General features: G+C 44.0%; 1 protein-coding gene across 1 annotated transcript in view; it reads left to right on the top strand.

Moving 5' to 3' along the window:
• Window positions 1-15,548, top strand: part of ranbp3b (RAN binding protein 3b) — a 112,411-nt gene that overhangs the window by 29,221 nt on the left and 67,642 nt on the right. The window lies entirely within an intron of this gene.

Genomic DNA, 15,548 nt, shown 5'->3' with positions numbered 1-15,548 from the left:
AATGACTGACTGAGTTAATTACTCATGCTTTCTTCTATCCCCCTCCCCCAATGTGTATTCATGCGCATGTATACATTTTGATTTGGAAGATGTTTTTCTCACCTTGTGTATATTTAATATTAGGCCAGTTCATTGTAATTGAACAAACCTACTACAGTGGATAGGGTGCTTGTCAAATGAAGGAAAATTGCACCTCGTTCTAAAAGCTTGCTTTGTGATATCTTGCAATTTCCCCTATTCGTTTGATGCATAAATATAGCCCAGTTTACTATTTGTTTTCTTCTTTTCTAAGAAGACAATGAGCATTTCTTGAACTAGTTTTCTATTCTGTTATTACAAATTATTGTTTCTTTGGTATGACTCTGAAGATAAAGTTGTTTCTACACCTTGGTGCTGAATCTTTAATACAACAGGAATGTCTTTTTCTGCTGTAGCATGGCTGCAGCTGACTTCATCTTCTGTACATTCTGCCTGGAGTATTTCTAACTATCAGAGCTGATGTCTATGCTACCTTGCCATCAGGCATACTTTGTATGCAAAGCTTGTATGCACTCCTCCAGGAAGATAGTCATCAACATGGAGCTATTAATCTCAAATGGAGAATCTTCACTTGTTATACAACCTTAAAATAGCTTCTGTCAGTCATAATGTTCTCTGGGGCTGGGGTGTATTTTTAGGTTGTCTCCCTCGAAGCTATTGATTCTTCAGAACGTTTGGATAGAGCAATCATATATTAACTTTATATTTGAAGAGTAATACTCAGATGTGCTGGAGCTGTATGTTAGTTTACCTTGCAAGCCAGATTGTTCAGTGTAGAAGAGTAGAAACATGAGATAGATTCTTTTGTTTGAGAGTGTAGATCTTAGAATAGGTTGCTGTATGTGAATTTCTTGCCTTCAGTGTTTGAATATTTCTTTCTGACCGAAGATAAGTTGTGCAAAATGGTAAGGTCAGGATGGTGAGGTTGAAATCTTAAAATGTGATATCCACACAATTTTACTGCTTTTGATTGTTTGCTGAAATGTGGCCATTTCTTTGAGCAACAGAAGTTGTTGGACAGCGTATATTAGTGTATGACTGATGCTTGGAAAGCATGGCTTTGTTCACTTGAGCCTTGCACTAGACAAAATGATGTTTGTACCATCTAAGCCATGGGGGATTTTAATCTACATATAGACTTGAAAAATCAGATGGGCAAAGGTAGCGTAGATGAAGAGCCTATAGAATGTTTTCAGGTTAGTTTATTAGAACAGCATGTTCTGGAGCCAACCAGAGAGCATGCTATACTAGACCTGGTATTGAGCAATGAGATAGGATTAATTGATAACCTCATAGTGAAGGCACCCCTGGGTAGCAGCGATCATAATATGATTGAATTTTACATTCATTTTGAGGGAGAAACAGGTGTGTCTAAGCCTCGTATTTTAAACTTAAAGAAGGGCAATTATGAGGGCATGAAAGCGGAGCTAGCTAAAGTGAACTGGCAAATAAGGTTAAGTGATAGGTCAGTGGCAGACATTTAAAAGGATATTTCACTATACACCGAATAGATACTTTCCTCTGAGAAAGAAAAATTCCAAGGAGAGGGCCCACCATTCGTGGTTAACTAAAAAAGTTAAAGACAGTATCAAACTTGAAGAAAAAGCATATAATTACGCAAAGACGGGTGGCAGATCAGAAGATTGGAAAGAATATAAAGAACAGCAAAGAATGACAAAAAGATTAATAAGGAGGGAAATATTAGGGTACGAGAGAAAGCTAGCTAATAATATAAAGATGGATAGTAAGAGTTTCTATAGATATTTAACCAAGAAAAGTGAGCGTTGGTACTATAGAAAGTGAGTCTGGGGCATTGATAATGGAAAGTAGGGAGATAGCAGATGAATTAAACAAGTATTTTGCTTTGGCCTTCACTATAGAGGACACCAGTAACACCCTGGAAATAGCTGTAAATCAGGAAATGAAAGGGAGGAACTCGGGAAAATTACAATCACCACTGAAGTGGTATTGAGCAAATTGTTGGGGCTGCAGGCTGACAAATCTCTAGGTCCGGAAGGACTTCACCCTAAGGTCTTGAAAGAAGTGGCTAGTGAGATCGTTGATGCATTGGTTTTAATTTTCCAAAATTCCCTAGATTCGGGGAAGGTTCTATTTGATTGGAAAATAGCATATGTAACCCCTTTATTCAAAAAGTGGGGGGGAGACAGAAAGCAGAAAACTACAGACCAGTTAGCCTAACATCTGTCATAGGGAAAATGCTGGAAGCTATTATTAAAGATGTTAAAGCAGGACACTTAGAAAAATTCAAGGCAATCAGGCAGACTCAGCATGGTTTTGTGAAAGGGAAATCATGTTTAACCAATTTATTGGAGTTCTTTGAAGGAATCTTATGTGCTGTGGATAAAGGAGAACCAGTAGATGTACTTAGATTTCCAGAAGGCATTTGATAAAGTGCCACATTAAAGGTCGTTGTGGAAAACCAAAACTCATGGTGTTGGGGGTAGCGTATTGGCATGGATAGAAGATTGGCTAACAGGAAGCAGAGAGTTGGCATAAATGGGTATTTTTCTGGTTGGCAGGATGTGACGAATGGTGTGCCACAGGGATCAGTGCTGGTGCCTCAACTTTTTCTAATTTCTATAAGTGACTTGGATGAAGGGACTGAAGGAATGTTGCTAAATTTGCTGATGATACAAAGATAGGTAGGAAAGTAAATTGTAAAGAGGACATGAGGAAGCTACAAAGAGACATGGGTTAAGTGAGTGGGCAAAGATCTGGCAACTGGTGTGTAATGTGGGCAAATATGAAATTGTCCATTTTGGCAGGAAGAATAAAAAATAAGCTTATTATCTAAAAGATGAGGGATTGCAGAGCCCTGAGATTCAGAGGGATCCGAGTGCATGAACCACAGAAGACTAGTATGTAGGTACAGCAGGAAATTAGGAAAGCTAATAGAATGTTAACATTTATTGTGAGGGGAATTGATTTCAAAAGTAGGGAGGTTATGCTTCAGTTGTACAGGGCACTGGTGAGACCACATCTGGAATATTGTGTACTGTACTGTCCTCCTTATTTAAGAAATATGTAAATGCATTAGAAGCTGTTCAGAAAAGGTTTACTAGCCTAATACCAGGAATGGGCAGGTTGTCTTATGAGGAAAGATTGGACAGGTTAGGCTTGTAACCACTGGAGTTTAGAAGAGTAAGAGGCGACTTGATTGAAACCTTTAAGATCCTGAGGGGTCTTGACAGGGTGGATGTGGAGAGGATGTTTCCTCCTGTGGGAGAATCTAGAACGAGTTTAAAAATAAGGGGTCACTGTTTAAAAATAAGGGGTCGCTCATTTAAGACAGAGATGGGGAGAATTTTTTTCTGAGGGTTGTGAGTCTTTGGAACACTCTTCCTCAAAAGGCAGTGGAAGCAGAGTCTTTGAATATTTTTTAAGGCAGAGCTAGATAGATTCTTGATTAACAAGGGGTTAAAACGTTATCGGGTACGCAGGAATGTGGGGTTGAGGTTACAATCAGATCAGCCATGATCTTATTTAACGGCGAAGCAGGCTCGAGGGGCCGAGTGGCTCCTCATTCGCATGTTTGTAAGTCTTTGACCTCAAATGTTTTGATACCCAAGACAGCTATACTTCTTGGGATCATGGAATCAAACAAATTACAACACAGGAGGAGGCCTTTCAGCTATTGCACAAGCTCTGTTGCCAGGTGTTCAACTGGAGCTGTTTATTCAAATTTTTTTAAAAAATCATTCACGGGATGTTGGCTTCATTGGCTGGGCCAGCATTTATTGCCCATTCCTTGTTGCCCTTGAGAAGGTGGTGGTGAGCTGCCTTCTTGAACTACTGTAGTCCATGTGGCATAGGTATACCCACAGTGCTGTTGGAGTTGTGGGATTTTGACCCAGCGACAGTGAAGGAATGGCGATATATTTCCAAGTCAGGATGGTGAGTGACTTGGAGGGGAACTTCCAGGTGGTGGTGTTCCCATCTATCTACTGCCCTTGCTCTTCTAGATGGTAGTGGTCGTGGGTGTGGAAGGTGCTGTCTAAGGAGCCTTGGTGAATTCCTGCAGTGCATCTTGTAGATTGTACACAATGCTGCTACCGTCAGTGGTGGAGGGAGTGAATGTTTGTGCACATGGTGCCAATCAAGCTGGCTGCTTTGTCCTGGATGGTGTCAAGCTTGAGTGTTGTGGGAGCTGCATTCACCCAGGCAAGTGGCGAGTATCCAATCACACTCCTGACTTGTACCTTGCAGATAGTGGACAGGCTTTGGGGAGTCAGGAGGTGAGTTATTCATCCCAGGATTCCTAGCCTCTGACCTGCACTTGCAGCCACAGTATTTATGTGGCTAGTCCAGCTCAGTTTCTGGTCAATGGTAACCCCCAGGATGTTGATAGTGGGAGATTCAGTGATGGTAATGCCATTGAACATCAAGGGGCGATGGTTGGATTCCCTCTCGTTGGAGATGGTCATTGCCTGGCACTTGTGTGCCACAAATGTTACTTGCCACTTGTCAGCCCAAACCTGGATATTGTCCAGGCCTTGCTGCATTTGGACATGGACTGTTTCAGAATCTGAGGAGTTGCGAATGGTGCTGAACATTGTGCAGTCATCAGCGAACATCTCACTTCTGACCTTATGAGGAAAGAAGGTCATTGATGAAGCAACTGAAGATGGTTGGGCTAAGGATACTACTCTGAGGGACTCCTGCAGTGATGTCCTGGAGCTGAGATGACTAACCTCCAACGACCACAACCATCTTCTTTTGTGCTAGATATGGCTCCAACTTGCAGAGAGTTTTCTCCCTGACTCCCATTGATTCCAGCTTTGCTTGGGCTCCTTGTTGCCACACTCTTGTCAAATGCTGTTTTGATGTCAAGGGCAGTCACTCTCACCTCAAACAAACCAACAAATTCTGTTTCCCTTTGTTTTCAAATACTTATCACCTTCTTGAAAGAAGAAAGTCTTGTATTTGTATAGCACCTTTCATGACCTCAGGGCATTTATAACCATTGATGTACTTTTGAAGTGTAGTCACTTTTATAAAGCAGCAGCCAATTTAAATATAGCCATGAGGTAATGAGCACTAACAACAATGAGATAATGACCAAATAATCTTTTTTAAATGATGTTGGTTAAGGATGAATATTGGTCAGGACATCTAGGAGAGCTCCGCCCTGAGAGGCTTAGGACCCTTTACATCCACCTAACATGGCAAACGGGACCTTGGTTTAATATCGCATTGGAAAGATAGCACCTGCAGTACTGCACTGAAGCATCAGCTTGGATTTTGTGATCCAGGTATCTAGATTGCAACTTAAATCCATAACCTCCTGACTCAGATGAGAGTGCTCCCAACTGAGCCATGCCTGATATTTATAGAATCATAGAAAGAATAGAATTTACTTTCATTGCATGCAGTGCATCTACTGTAGCTAAAATAGAAAGTTTGTGTGCTACATTCTTCTGTGCTCTAGCTTGTATTTTTTAATGAACAAAGCCACAAGGTATCCATTACTATTACAAAATACGTAATAAATTCCAAGGTACAATGCTGCATTCAGGACAATATATTTTTTGACTCCATGTCAGCAATATAATTTATTGGTCTACTACCTATACAGAGTTTTTTGTTTGGTTGACCATAAAAATATTGCTAATTTATGGCACAGAAGGAGGCCATTTGACATGTTTGTGCTGGCTGAAAAAGAGAGACCAAGCTGATCTTTTCAGCTCCTGGTCCATAGCCTTGTAGGTTGTGGCACTTCAAATACATATCAAAGTATTTTTGAAATGTAATAAGTATTTCTGCTTCTGCCACCCTTTCAGGGAGTCACTTTCAGACCCCTACAAACCCTCTGGGTGAGAATACTCTCCTCAAATCTCCTCTAATACTTCTGCCAAACTTTAAATATATGCCTCCTTTTCCCTTTCTCTCTCTGCATTATCCACTCTTTGTGTCTCTGTCTCTCTCACTCACTTGACAATTCCGTTAATTCTATCTTATTTTACCTTGGTATATAATCTTTTTCACACTTCGGGATTTGATTATGCTTTTTGGACCTTTCATTTTTTTTTTCCGGTGTACATTATTTGAAGTTACACATTTGGGTTGGGACTATTGACGATTACTGGTTGACAGTTGCATTGAAATTAGACCGGTCTGTTTCAGAGCTGCTAGGCTGCTATCTTGCAGCAGTCTGAGAGTTGAGAGATTGGGGGCTGAATTTTACAGGGGTGTATTGCTCACGTTCTTCCCCCCGTTACAAAAGTCTGTTTTAAAGTAATCAACTTTATATAAAAAAAACCACCCCGCAGCAGTAACATACTGGGCTGGCTTAAATGAGCAGAGAATGAGACTTTGTCCTGCCGTCAAAAGTTGGCCAGCAGCTTGAGCAGCCCCAACAGCGCCAGAACTCAGTAGTGGATAATACTGAGACTGCAAGCAGGCCCCAGGAAGAAGAAAAATGGACCTCGGATGGTGAGTCCCAGGCTTTTAGAGCAGGAAGCGCTCAGGCACCCGAGGGATGGAACGGGGGTGGGGTTGGGATTTTGAGGCCAGGCAGGGAGGTACATAGGGGAGACCTCATGTTGGTAGGGTGGGGGGGAATGGTGTGGCTGCCCCAATAAGCACAAGGCACCCTGCAAAGACATACCCGCCCCCTGTTCCTTCCCACCTTTTAACTAGTGTTTAAAGAACAATTCTAACTCCCTCCCACCTGGCCACACCAGCCGTATTATGGCGTGGGCAGCACATTATTTGGGTCAATTAGTTTGTTAATAAGCTCAATTGCCCTTTAATTATTTTTGTAAAAAGTGGCTGACAGGGTGCCTATTTCAGTGCCCATTCACCTACCATTTTATGAGGACTAGGGCGGGTGAGAAAGCAGTGGGCTAGCCATCCGTCAGGTTTAACGTGCCCCCCACCCTGCCAAAAACATGCTTGGTGGGGGTTGCCATAAAATCCAGCCCCAGATCTCTCAATTCCCTTTATGCTGTTCAACTGCTTGTCCAACGTTATCAACAACAGCATGTATTTATAAAGCACTTCTAGATAGAAAAATTCCCAAGATGTTCACTGTGGCTTAAGGAAAAGGTGATCAAAGAGCTGAAGAAGGAAGTATTAAAGGGGGTGAGCAAAATCTTTGTTGAAGTCATTTTTAGGAGGGCCTTCTTGAACATGGAGTTTAGGCAGCAGAAGGCATTTCTATCCTCTCCTTGCTTGTCTCCAATTATCCTCCTTGTATTAAATTTCACCTTGGCTGAAACAGTTACTGCAGTTATTAAAAACAAAAACAGAATTACCTGGAAAAACTCAGCAGGTCTGGCAGCATTGGCGGAGAAGAAATCAGTTAACGTTTCGAGCCTTCATGGCCCTTCGGCAGAACTGAAGCACAGTTAGGAGAAGGGAGAAATATAAACTGGTTTAAGGTGGGGGGGTGGTGGGGGGCGGTGGAGAGAGAGACGTTGAAGGTGTGGTGATTGTGGAGATGAGGAAATAATCAAAAGATGTCACAGACAAAAGGGTCAAAGAGGTGTTGAAGGCGGTGATATTTGTCTAAGAAAAGTGCTAATTAAGAATGGAAGACAGGATATTCAAAGTACAGCTCTAGTGGGGGTGGGGTGGAAAGACTAACAAGGTTTTAGTTTTAGATTTAAAAATAATGGAAATAGGTGGGGAAAGAAGAATCTATATAAATTATTGGAAAAAAAAAGCTTGGGGGGGGGAGAAACGGGGTGGGGATGGGGGGAGAAACGGGGTGGGGATGGGGGGAGAAACGGGGTGGGGATGGGGGGAGGGGGAGTTTAAGATCTAAAGTTGTTGAATTCAATATTCAGCCCGGAAGGCTGTAAAGTGCCTAGTCGGAAGATGAGGTGCTGTTCCTCCAGTTTGCGTTGGGCTTCACTGGAACAATGCAGCAAGCCAAGGACAGACATGTGGGCAAGAGAACAGGGTGGAGTGTTAAAATGGCAAGCGACAGGGAGGTTTGGGTCTTTCTTGCGGACAGACCGCAGGTGTTCTGCAAAACGGTCGCCCAGTTTGCGTTTGGTCTCTCCAATGTAGAGGAGACCGCATTGGGAGCAACGAATGCAGTAGACTAAGTTAGGGGAAATGCAAGTGAAATGCTGCTTCACTTGAAAGGAGTGTTTGGGCCCTTGGACGGTGAGGAGAGAGGAAGTGAAGGGGCAGGTGTTGCATCTTCTGCGTGGGCATGGGGAGGTGCCATAAGTGGGGGTTGAGGAGTAGGGGGTGATGGAGGAGTGGACCAGGGTGTCCCAGAGGGAACGATCCCTACGGAATGCCGTCGGGGGGGTGAAGGGAAGATGTGTTTGGTGGTGGCATCATGCTGGAGTTGGCGGAAATGGCGGAGGATGATCCTTTGAATGCGGAGGCTGGTGGGGTGATAAGTGAGGACAAGGGGGACCCTATCATGTTTCTGGGAAGGAGGAGAAGGCGTGAGGGAGGATGCGCGGGATATGGGCCGGACACGGTTGAGGGCCCTGTCAACGACCGTGGGTGGAAAACCTCGGTTAAGGAAGAAGGAGGACATGTCAGAGGAGCTGTTTTTGAAGGTAGCGTCATCAGAACAGATGCGACGGAGGCGAAGGAACTGAGAGAATGGGATGGAGTCTTTACAAGAAGCGGGGTGTGAGGAGCTGTAGTCGAGGTAGCTGTGGGAGTCGGTAGGCTTGTAGTGGATATTGGTGGACAGTCTATCATCAGAAATTGAGACAGAGAGGTCAAGGAAGGGAAGAGAAGTGTCAGAGATGGACCATGTGAAAATGATGGAGGGGTGGAGATTGGAAGCAAAATTAATAAATTTTTCCAGGTCCCGACGAGAGCATGAAGCAGCACCGAAGTAATCATCGATGTACCGGAGAAAGAATTGTGGGAGGGGGCCGGAGTAGGACTGGAACAAGGAATGTTCCACATACCCCATAAAGAGACAGGCATAGCTGGGGCCCATGCGGGTACCCATAGCCACACCTTCTATTTGGAGGAAGTGAGAGGAGTTAAAGGAGAAATTGTTCAGTGTGAGAACAAGTTCAGCCAGACGGAGGAGAGTAGTGGTGGATGGGTATTGTTGGGGCCTCTGTTCAAGGAAGAAGCTAAGGGCCCTCAGACCATCCTGGTGGGGGATGGAGGTGTAGACGGATTGGACATCCATGGTGAAGAGGAAGCGGTTGGGGCCAGGGAACTGGAAATTGTTGATGTGACGTAAGGTGTCAGAGGAATCACGGATGTAGGTGGGAAGGGACTGGACAAGGGGAGAGAGAAGGGAGTCAAGATAACGAGAAATGAGTTCCGTGGGGCAGGAACAGGCTGACACGATCGGTCTGCCAGGACAGTTCTGTTTGTGGATTTTGGGTAGGAGGTAGAAGCGGGCCGTCCGAGGTTGGGCGACTATCAAGTTGGAAGCTGTGGGAGGAAGATCTCCAGAGGAGATGAGGTCAGTGACAGTCCTGGAAACAATGGCTTGATGTTCTGTGGTGGGGTCATGGTCCAGGGAGAGGTAGGAGGAAATGTCTGCGAGTTGACGCTCAGCCTCCGCGAGGTAGAGGTCAATGCGCCAGACAACAACAGTACCACCCTTGTCAGCGGGTTTGATGACAATGTTGGGGTTGGACCTGAGAGAACGGAGTGCAGTGAGTTCAGAGAGAGACAGATTAGAATGGGTGAGAGGAGCAGAGAAACTGAGACGGCTAATGTCACGCCGACAGTTCTCAATGATAAGATCAAGAGAAGGTAAGAATCCAGAGGGAGGGGTCCAAGTGGAGGGAGAATATTGGAGGTGGGTAAAAGGATCCGTTGAACGGGGAGAGGACTCCTGCCCAAAGAAGTGAGCACGGAGACGAAGACGGCGGAAGAAGAGTTCAGCATCATGCCGAGCCCGAAATTCATTGAGATGAGGGCGTAAGGGTATGAAGCTAAGTCCTTTGCTGAGCACTGAACGTTCAGCATCGGAGAGGGGAAGGTCAGGGGGTATAGTGAATACGCGGCTGGGGCTGGGATTGGAAGATGGGGTGAGGACGGAGGGACAAGCAGGGGTGGAGGGTCCCAGATGGGTGTTGGAGTCGATGAGTTGTTGGAGCTTGCGTTCCTTAGCACTTGAGAGAAAGAGAAAAAGTTTCTTGTTGAGGCGACGGATGAGGCGAAGAATAAAATGAAACTGGGGGCACGCGCAGCTTTGAAAAAGGGTGCGGCGGTGCTGCTGAAGGGAGAGGTCGAGTGTGTTCATATGGCGGCGCATGGCACTGAGTGTGGATCTCAGAATGCGACGGGAACAGCAGTCCGAGAAACGTTTTATGTCCCGGAGATACCTGTAATCCTGGGTGGGTTCGAAACAAGAGGGATGGAATTTCAGTTGAAATCCACGTGGGGTGAGTCGGAGACGGAGACAGTCACTGAGAAAGGAGATATGGCTGTGAAAGCGGGTTTTGGTAAACACCTTGTCAAACACCAGGAGAGAAATGGAAAGCAATGAAGGTGAGCAGGGCAGAAGAGACAGTCGGAAATCCTGTCGGAGGACAGAACCGTACTTCTTCAAAGAGGGCATTTCTTGAAGAGAGGTGGCAGTCAATTAAACACAAAGATAAAAACAAAAAGCTAAAAGCTACTGCGGATGCTGGAAATCCAAAACAAAAACAGAATTACCTGGAAAAACTCAGCAGGTCTGGCAGCATCGGCGGAGAAGAAATCAGTTAACGTTTCGAGCCTTCATGGCCCTTCGGCAGAACTGAAGCATAGTTAGGAGAAGGGAGAAATAATAACTGCAGTTATTATCCTGGCCCACACTATGCCTTGTTTGAATGTCAATTGTTGCTGATCTACACAGGCTCCCTATCCACCAAGCAATTTAATTGAAAATCCTTGCACTCATCTTTCAATCCTTCCAAAGCTTTGTACCCCCTCTGAAATTTCCTCCTATTCCTCTGGCTCCTTCCTCATATACATCCTTCTGCCCTTTGCCCTACCTTTGGTGACAGAGCCTTCAGCTCCTTTGGTCTGACTCTTAGAAACTTCCTAAACCTTTGTACCTCTGTCTCCATTTTAAAAAAGCTCTTCAAAACCCAATTGTTTGACTTAGCTTTTAGTCACTCTTAATTTCTTCTCTGTTGGCTTGGTATTTGCTTTAGTTATGTAATTATTAAGCATCTTGACATTTTTTTTGTGTTAAGGTGGTATATAAATGCATGTCTTTGCTGCCTCAATAGATGAAAATTGAGGATCCAGTTAGAGTGTAGCTGTGATTCAGTGGAACTGAGTGGTGAATGAGGAGAATGACCTGACTGAAGTGTAGAAACCACTCCACACCTTGAATACTTTATTCAGTTGTGCTTACTGAGACACACTGGTGGAATTCAAGTATTGGAAGCAGTGCAGAGAAGAGCAGCAAGGCTAATTATCGTGTCGTAAGTCTGACTTATGAGAAGAGATTGGAGAACATTGAGTTTTATAGCCTTGAAAGAATGTGTCATGAGAGGTAATCTTAAAGAAAGAAGTATAAAAGACAATAAACAGCATGGAAAAGGTAACTTCAGTATAACTACATTAAATGAGGTTGTGAGCGTAGGACTGGGACAGTAGTTCAAATTATGGGCAGTCAAATTCAGTACATGGAATGTCAGCTGCTGTCCTTTGATTCGAGGATGACATCTACTCAGGCTCGTGAGTTTCTGCCATGGTCTTGATGTGACTGAACAGACCGATTCTTGACCCACAGACCTTTAGGCGCATGGTGCAGGATGTTCCTTGAGGCAGTGAGATCTGGAGTGTAGAATTTGCTTTCTTTTCTTTCCTTCCCTGCCGTCTCATCATTACAACATTGTGACTCAAAGCATGGCAGGTTGATGCCATTTTGAAAGATTAATAGCGAGCTCCTCCCAGTCATTAATGTCAATGCTGCCACGCTTCAAGGAGAGCTTCAGAGTATCTTTGAAGATTTGTTTTTGTCTTCCCCTTGTACGTTGGTCATTTGAGAGTTGTGAAAACAGGATCTGGCAGGGGAGAGATGCTTTTGGGCCATCTGGACAGTGTCCAGTCTATTAAAGTTAATTTTGCAGGAGTTTTGCCTGAATGGTTGTGGAGCTAGCTTCAAAGGTCACTAATGTTTGTTGGATTGTCTTCCTATTGAATCCAGAGGATGTGGCAAAGGCATTGCTTTGAATTTCTCTGGTGCTGTTATGTGTCACTGGTACACAGTCCGAGTCTCACTGCAGTACGGGAGTGTGGTGACACCAACTACTCTACACAAGTACTTTTGTTGACTTGTGGAGCTGTTTTTTGACACTGCTGTAGTTTGTAGAAGGCTGAGCTGACGCAGCTGACCTGGTGTTGGATCTGCTCGTTAATGGTGACCTTTTGAGAGAGGTGGCTGCCAAGATATGGCAAGTGCTCAACATATTGCAGAGTCTCTCCTTCAACATGTATTGGAGGTGGAATATTTGACTGACTAGGTGTGGGTTGATATGAATTTTGTTTTAACAACATTGAAACACAGGCCAAATTTATTGCATGCAGAATTGACGAGATCGAGAATGGCCTGCACATCCGGTGCAGAGTGGGCTACGACACTGCAGTCTCCTCAAACTGTAGGTCATGAATGCCTGGGAAGATTTCCTCAGCCGCAAGAAGTAGGCAGCAATTAAAGAGAATGTGTTCAAGGATTTTCCCTGCAATGGACAAGAGGGAAATACGTCAATAGTTTCCACAGCATGATTTACCTCCCTCCTCGAAGATTATTGTTACAATTGTCATGTTCCTGTACTCGGGCGTGAGTTCCTTTTTCCTCCAAAATCAGTAGGATGAGTGCATGGAGTGCATGGCGAAAGCCTACCAGCTTTGAAAACTTCAGCTGGAAAAACATCAGGACTTCTACAGGTTTGCCGCCCCAATGAGGTCTTCAGTATGTGGAACTTCCTTCTGCTAGAGAAGGGGAGGGGGAAAATTTTGAATCATTTAAGAACCAAATAGATAAGAACATAAGCAATAGGAGCAGTGGAAGGCCTTTTGGCTCTTTGAGCCTGCTCTGTCATTTAATAAGGCTGTGACTGACCTGACCGTGGCCTCAACTCCAATTTCCTGACTGACCCCTCACAACTCTTGACTCCCTTGTTGATCAGAAATCTGTCGAACTCAGCCTTGAATATATTCAATGATCCAGCCTCCACTGCTCTCTGGGGAAGGGAATTCCAAAGATCAACAGCCCTCTGAGAGAAGAAATTCCTCCTTAGCTCCATCTTAAATGGGAGCATCCTTATTCTGAAACTCTGACCCCAAGTTCTAGATTCATCCATGAGGGGTAACATCCTCTCAACATCTACCCTGTCAACCCCCCTCAGAATCTTATGTTTCAATAAGGTCACCTTTCATTCTTCTAAACTCCAATGAGTATAGGCGCAATCTGCTCAATCTCTCCTCGTAAGGCAACCCCTTTATCCCAGGAATCAACCTAGCAAACGTTCTTACGAATGCTGTGTGCATTCAAATAAAGAGCATTTAATTATGTCTTTCACTATTTGTCCCTACTCTCACCCTATTTGCAGGTGCATGTTTGTACACTCTGTCCCTTCCTGTCACAGTCTGGTTATCGTTACCATTAATCCTACTTTGCACTATTTTCTTGTACTTTTACCTTTCTAAATTTCCTATCACCTGAAACCCATTTCTCCCATGCCAATCTTTGAACCAGGCATTCATCTCATCTTATTTACCCAATGCCAATTTGCTCATGGCTCAGGTAGTAGCCCAGAATTTCTTTGTGATTCTGCTTTTTAATTTAACCGCTAGCTGCTTGTGCTCCTTTAGTGGAGCTTATTTTTTTTTAGTTCCATCTATGTTGTTGGTACTCACATAGACCACGACAACTGGATCCTTCCCTATCGCTCCAAGTTCCCCTCTAGTCCTGATGAGATGTATTTATCACTGGCACCAGGCAGGCAATATAGCCTTCGGGATTCACAATTGGTTGCAGAGAACAGTATCTATCCCACGAACTATATTGTCCCCTACTAATACTACATTCCTTTTCACTCCCCCAACTTGAATGGTCCCCATGCCAGAGTGCAGTGATCAGTTTGCTCATCCTCCTGCAGTTCCTACTCTCGTCCATACAGATTGCAAGAACCTTGTACTTGTTGGACATGTACAAGGGCTGAGACTCCTCCAATGCTACCTTCGGGATTCCTGTATCTGCATCACTCCTGCCCCTGAACACACATCAAACCTGAAGTACTTAACCTAAGAGGGGTGACTGCCTCCTGGAACAAAATGTCCCAGTAACTTTCTCCCTCCCTGATACATCACAATGTCTGAAGCTCAGACTCCAGCTCACCAACTGTAGACACTTGCTGCATATGTAGTTGCTGTGCTTCACAGTGGTGTCCACCAGCTCCTACACGCTATAGCTGCATCACCTGCCCTGCCATCTCTTTTGTATTTTAATGAATTAACGTTTCAAGTTTTGCAACATTACTTACCTATTTTTTGTAGTCATATTAAGTAGTTTAACTATAAGCTATAAATTTTGTTTAGTATTTCTATTTCCCCAATCCTAGTTTAAACTATTTCCCTAGTTTAGAGAAAATAAAACTGTAATGCTCATCAACCACTTTCCTACCTGCTCACCTAATTAATGCTCTCTATTGAAAACACTAGACCTCATCTCTCAGTCCCTCTTTCGGAACGATCCCTGTCATATAAAAGTCCAGAATACCACCTCTTTCCTCACTGAGCTGAATTCCCACACTCACCAAATTCCTGAGTTAAATACTCTGTAGAAGTTGTAGTCTGTTGAGCTGTAGGCTGGCCTCTGTGCTACCTACTCCAAGATTTATCGAACGACTCCCAAATAAAAACATTACAGAAAAAGATTTTACTTTTTATAACTTTTACTTTTAACATGAATCAGGATCATAGCAACTGAATGATCAATTAACTGGTAAATCATGGTCAGTACAAACTGCAAATTACAAATGGAACAGCAGATACAACACAGATCTCTCAGATTTGGAAGACAGTCGACTCCACCTGAATGGCAATAATTTGAGCCACAAGTTCTTCCAAGATCACATCATCCTTGGGCAGAATTCCATTCCTTTTCCTTCAAGGACTTGGCCGATTCTCTGCAGGCAGCAGCTTCCGAATAAACAGGTTTCCGACCGTGCAATCTTCTGCACAGTGGAGCACTTTTTTCTGGAACCTGGTTCAGGACCTGGTAGTGTGGATCTATCAGAACTGCCTTTACCTTCAACGGTATGACTGGTTTTGGGCATTCAAATACTCGGGAGTAAACGATACTGCGGTGCCTTCCAACCATTCGGAAATCTAGCTCTGAAACTTGGCTTGCTGACCACCACCTCTCTCCAGCTCTTTTCTCTTTTTCTGCTTGCCTCTGTACTTAATCTTCCTTCCTGTTGATACTGCTTCCAGAGTGTTGCAAGGTCATATGGACCTGTGTTTCTTATTATCTAACAATTATAATTGACCCCTTTACAATTGATACAAACTGTTAAAAGTCCATTTCAAACATTTTT

The sequence above is a fragment of the Cetorhinus maximus genome, chromosome 13 (assembly GCF_964194155.1).
Source record: "Cetorhinus maximus chromosome 13, sCetMax3.hap1.1, whole genome shotgun sequence".
NCBI lineage: Eukaryota > Metazoa > Chordata > Chondrichthyes > Lamniformes > Cetorhinidae > Cetorhinus > Cetorhinus maximus.
The sequence above is the reverse complement of the archived record's forward strand: the minus strand, read 5'-3'. Positions and strand labels throughout refer to the sequence as shown.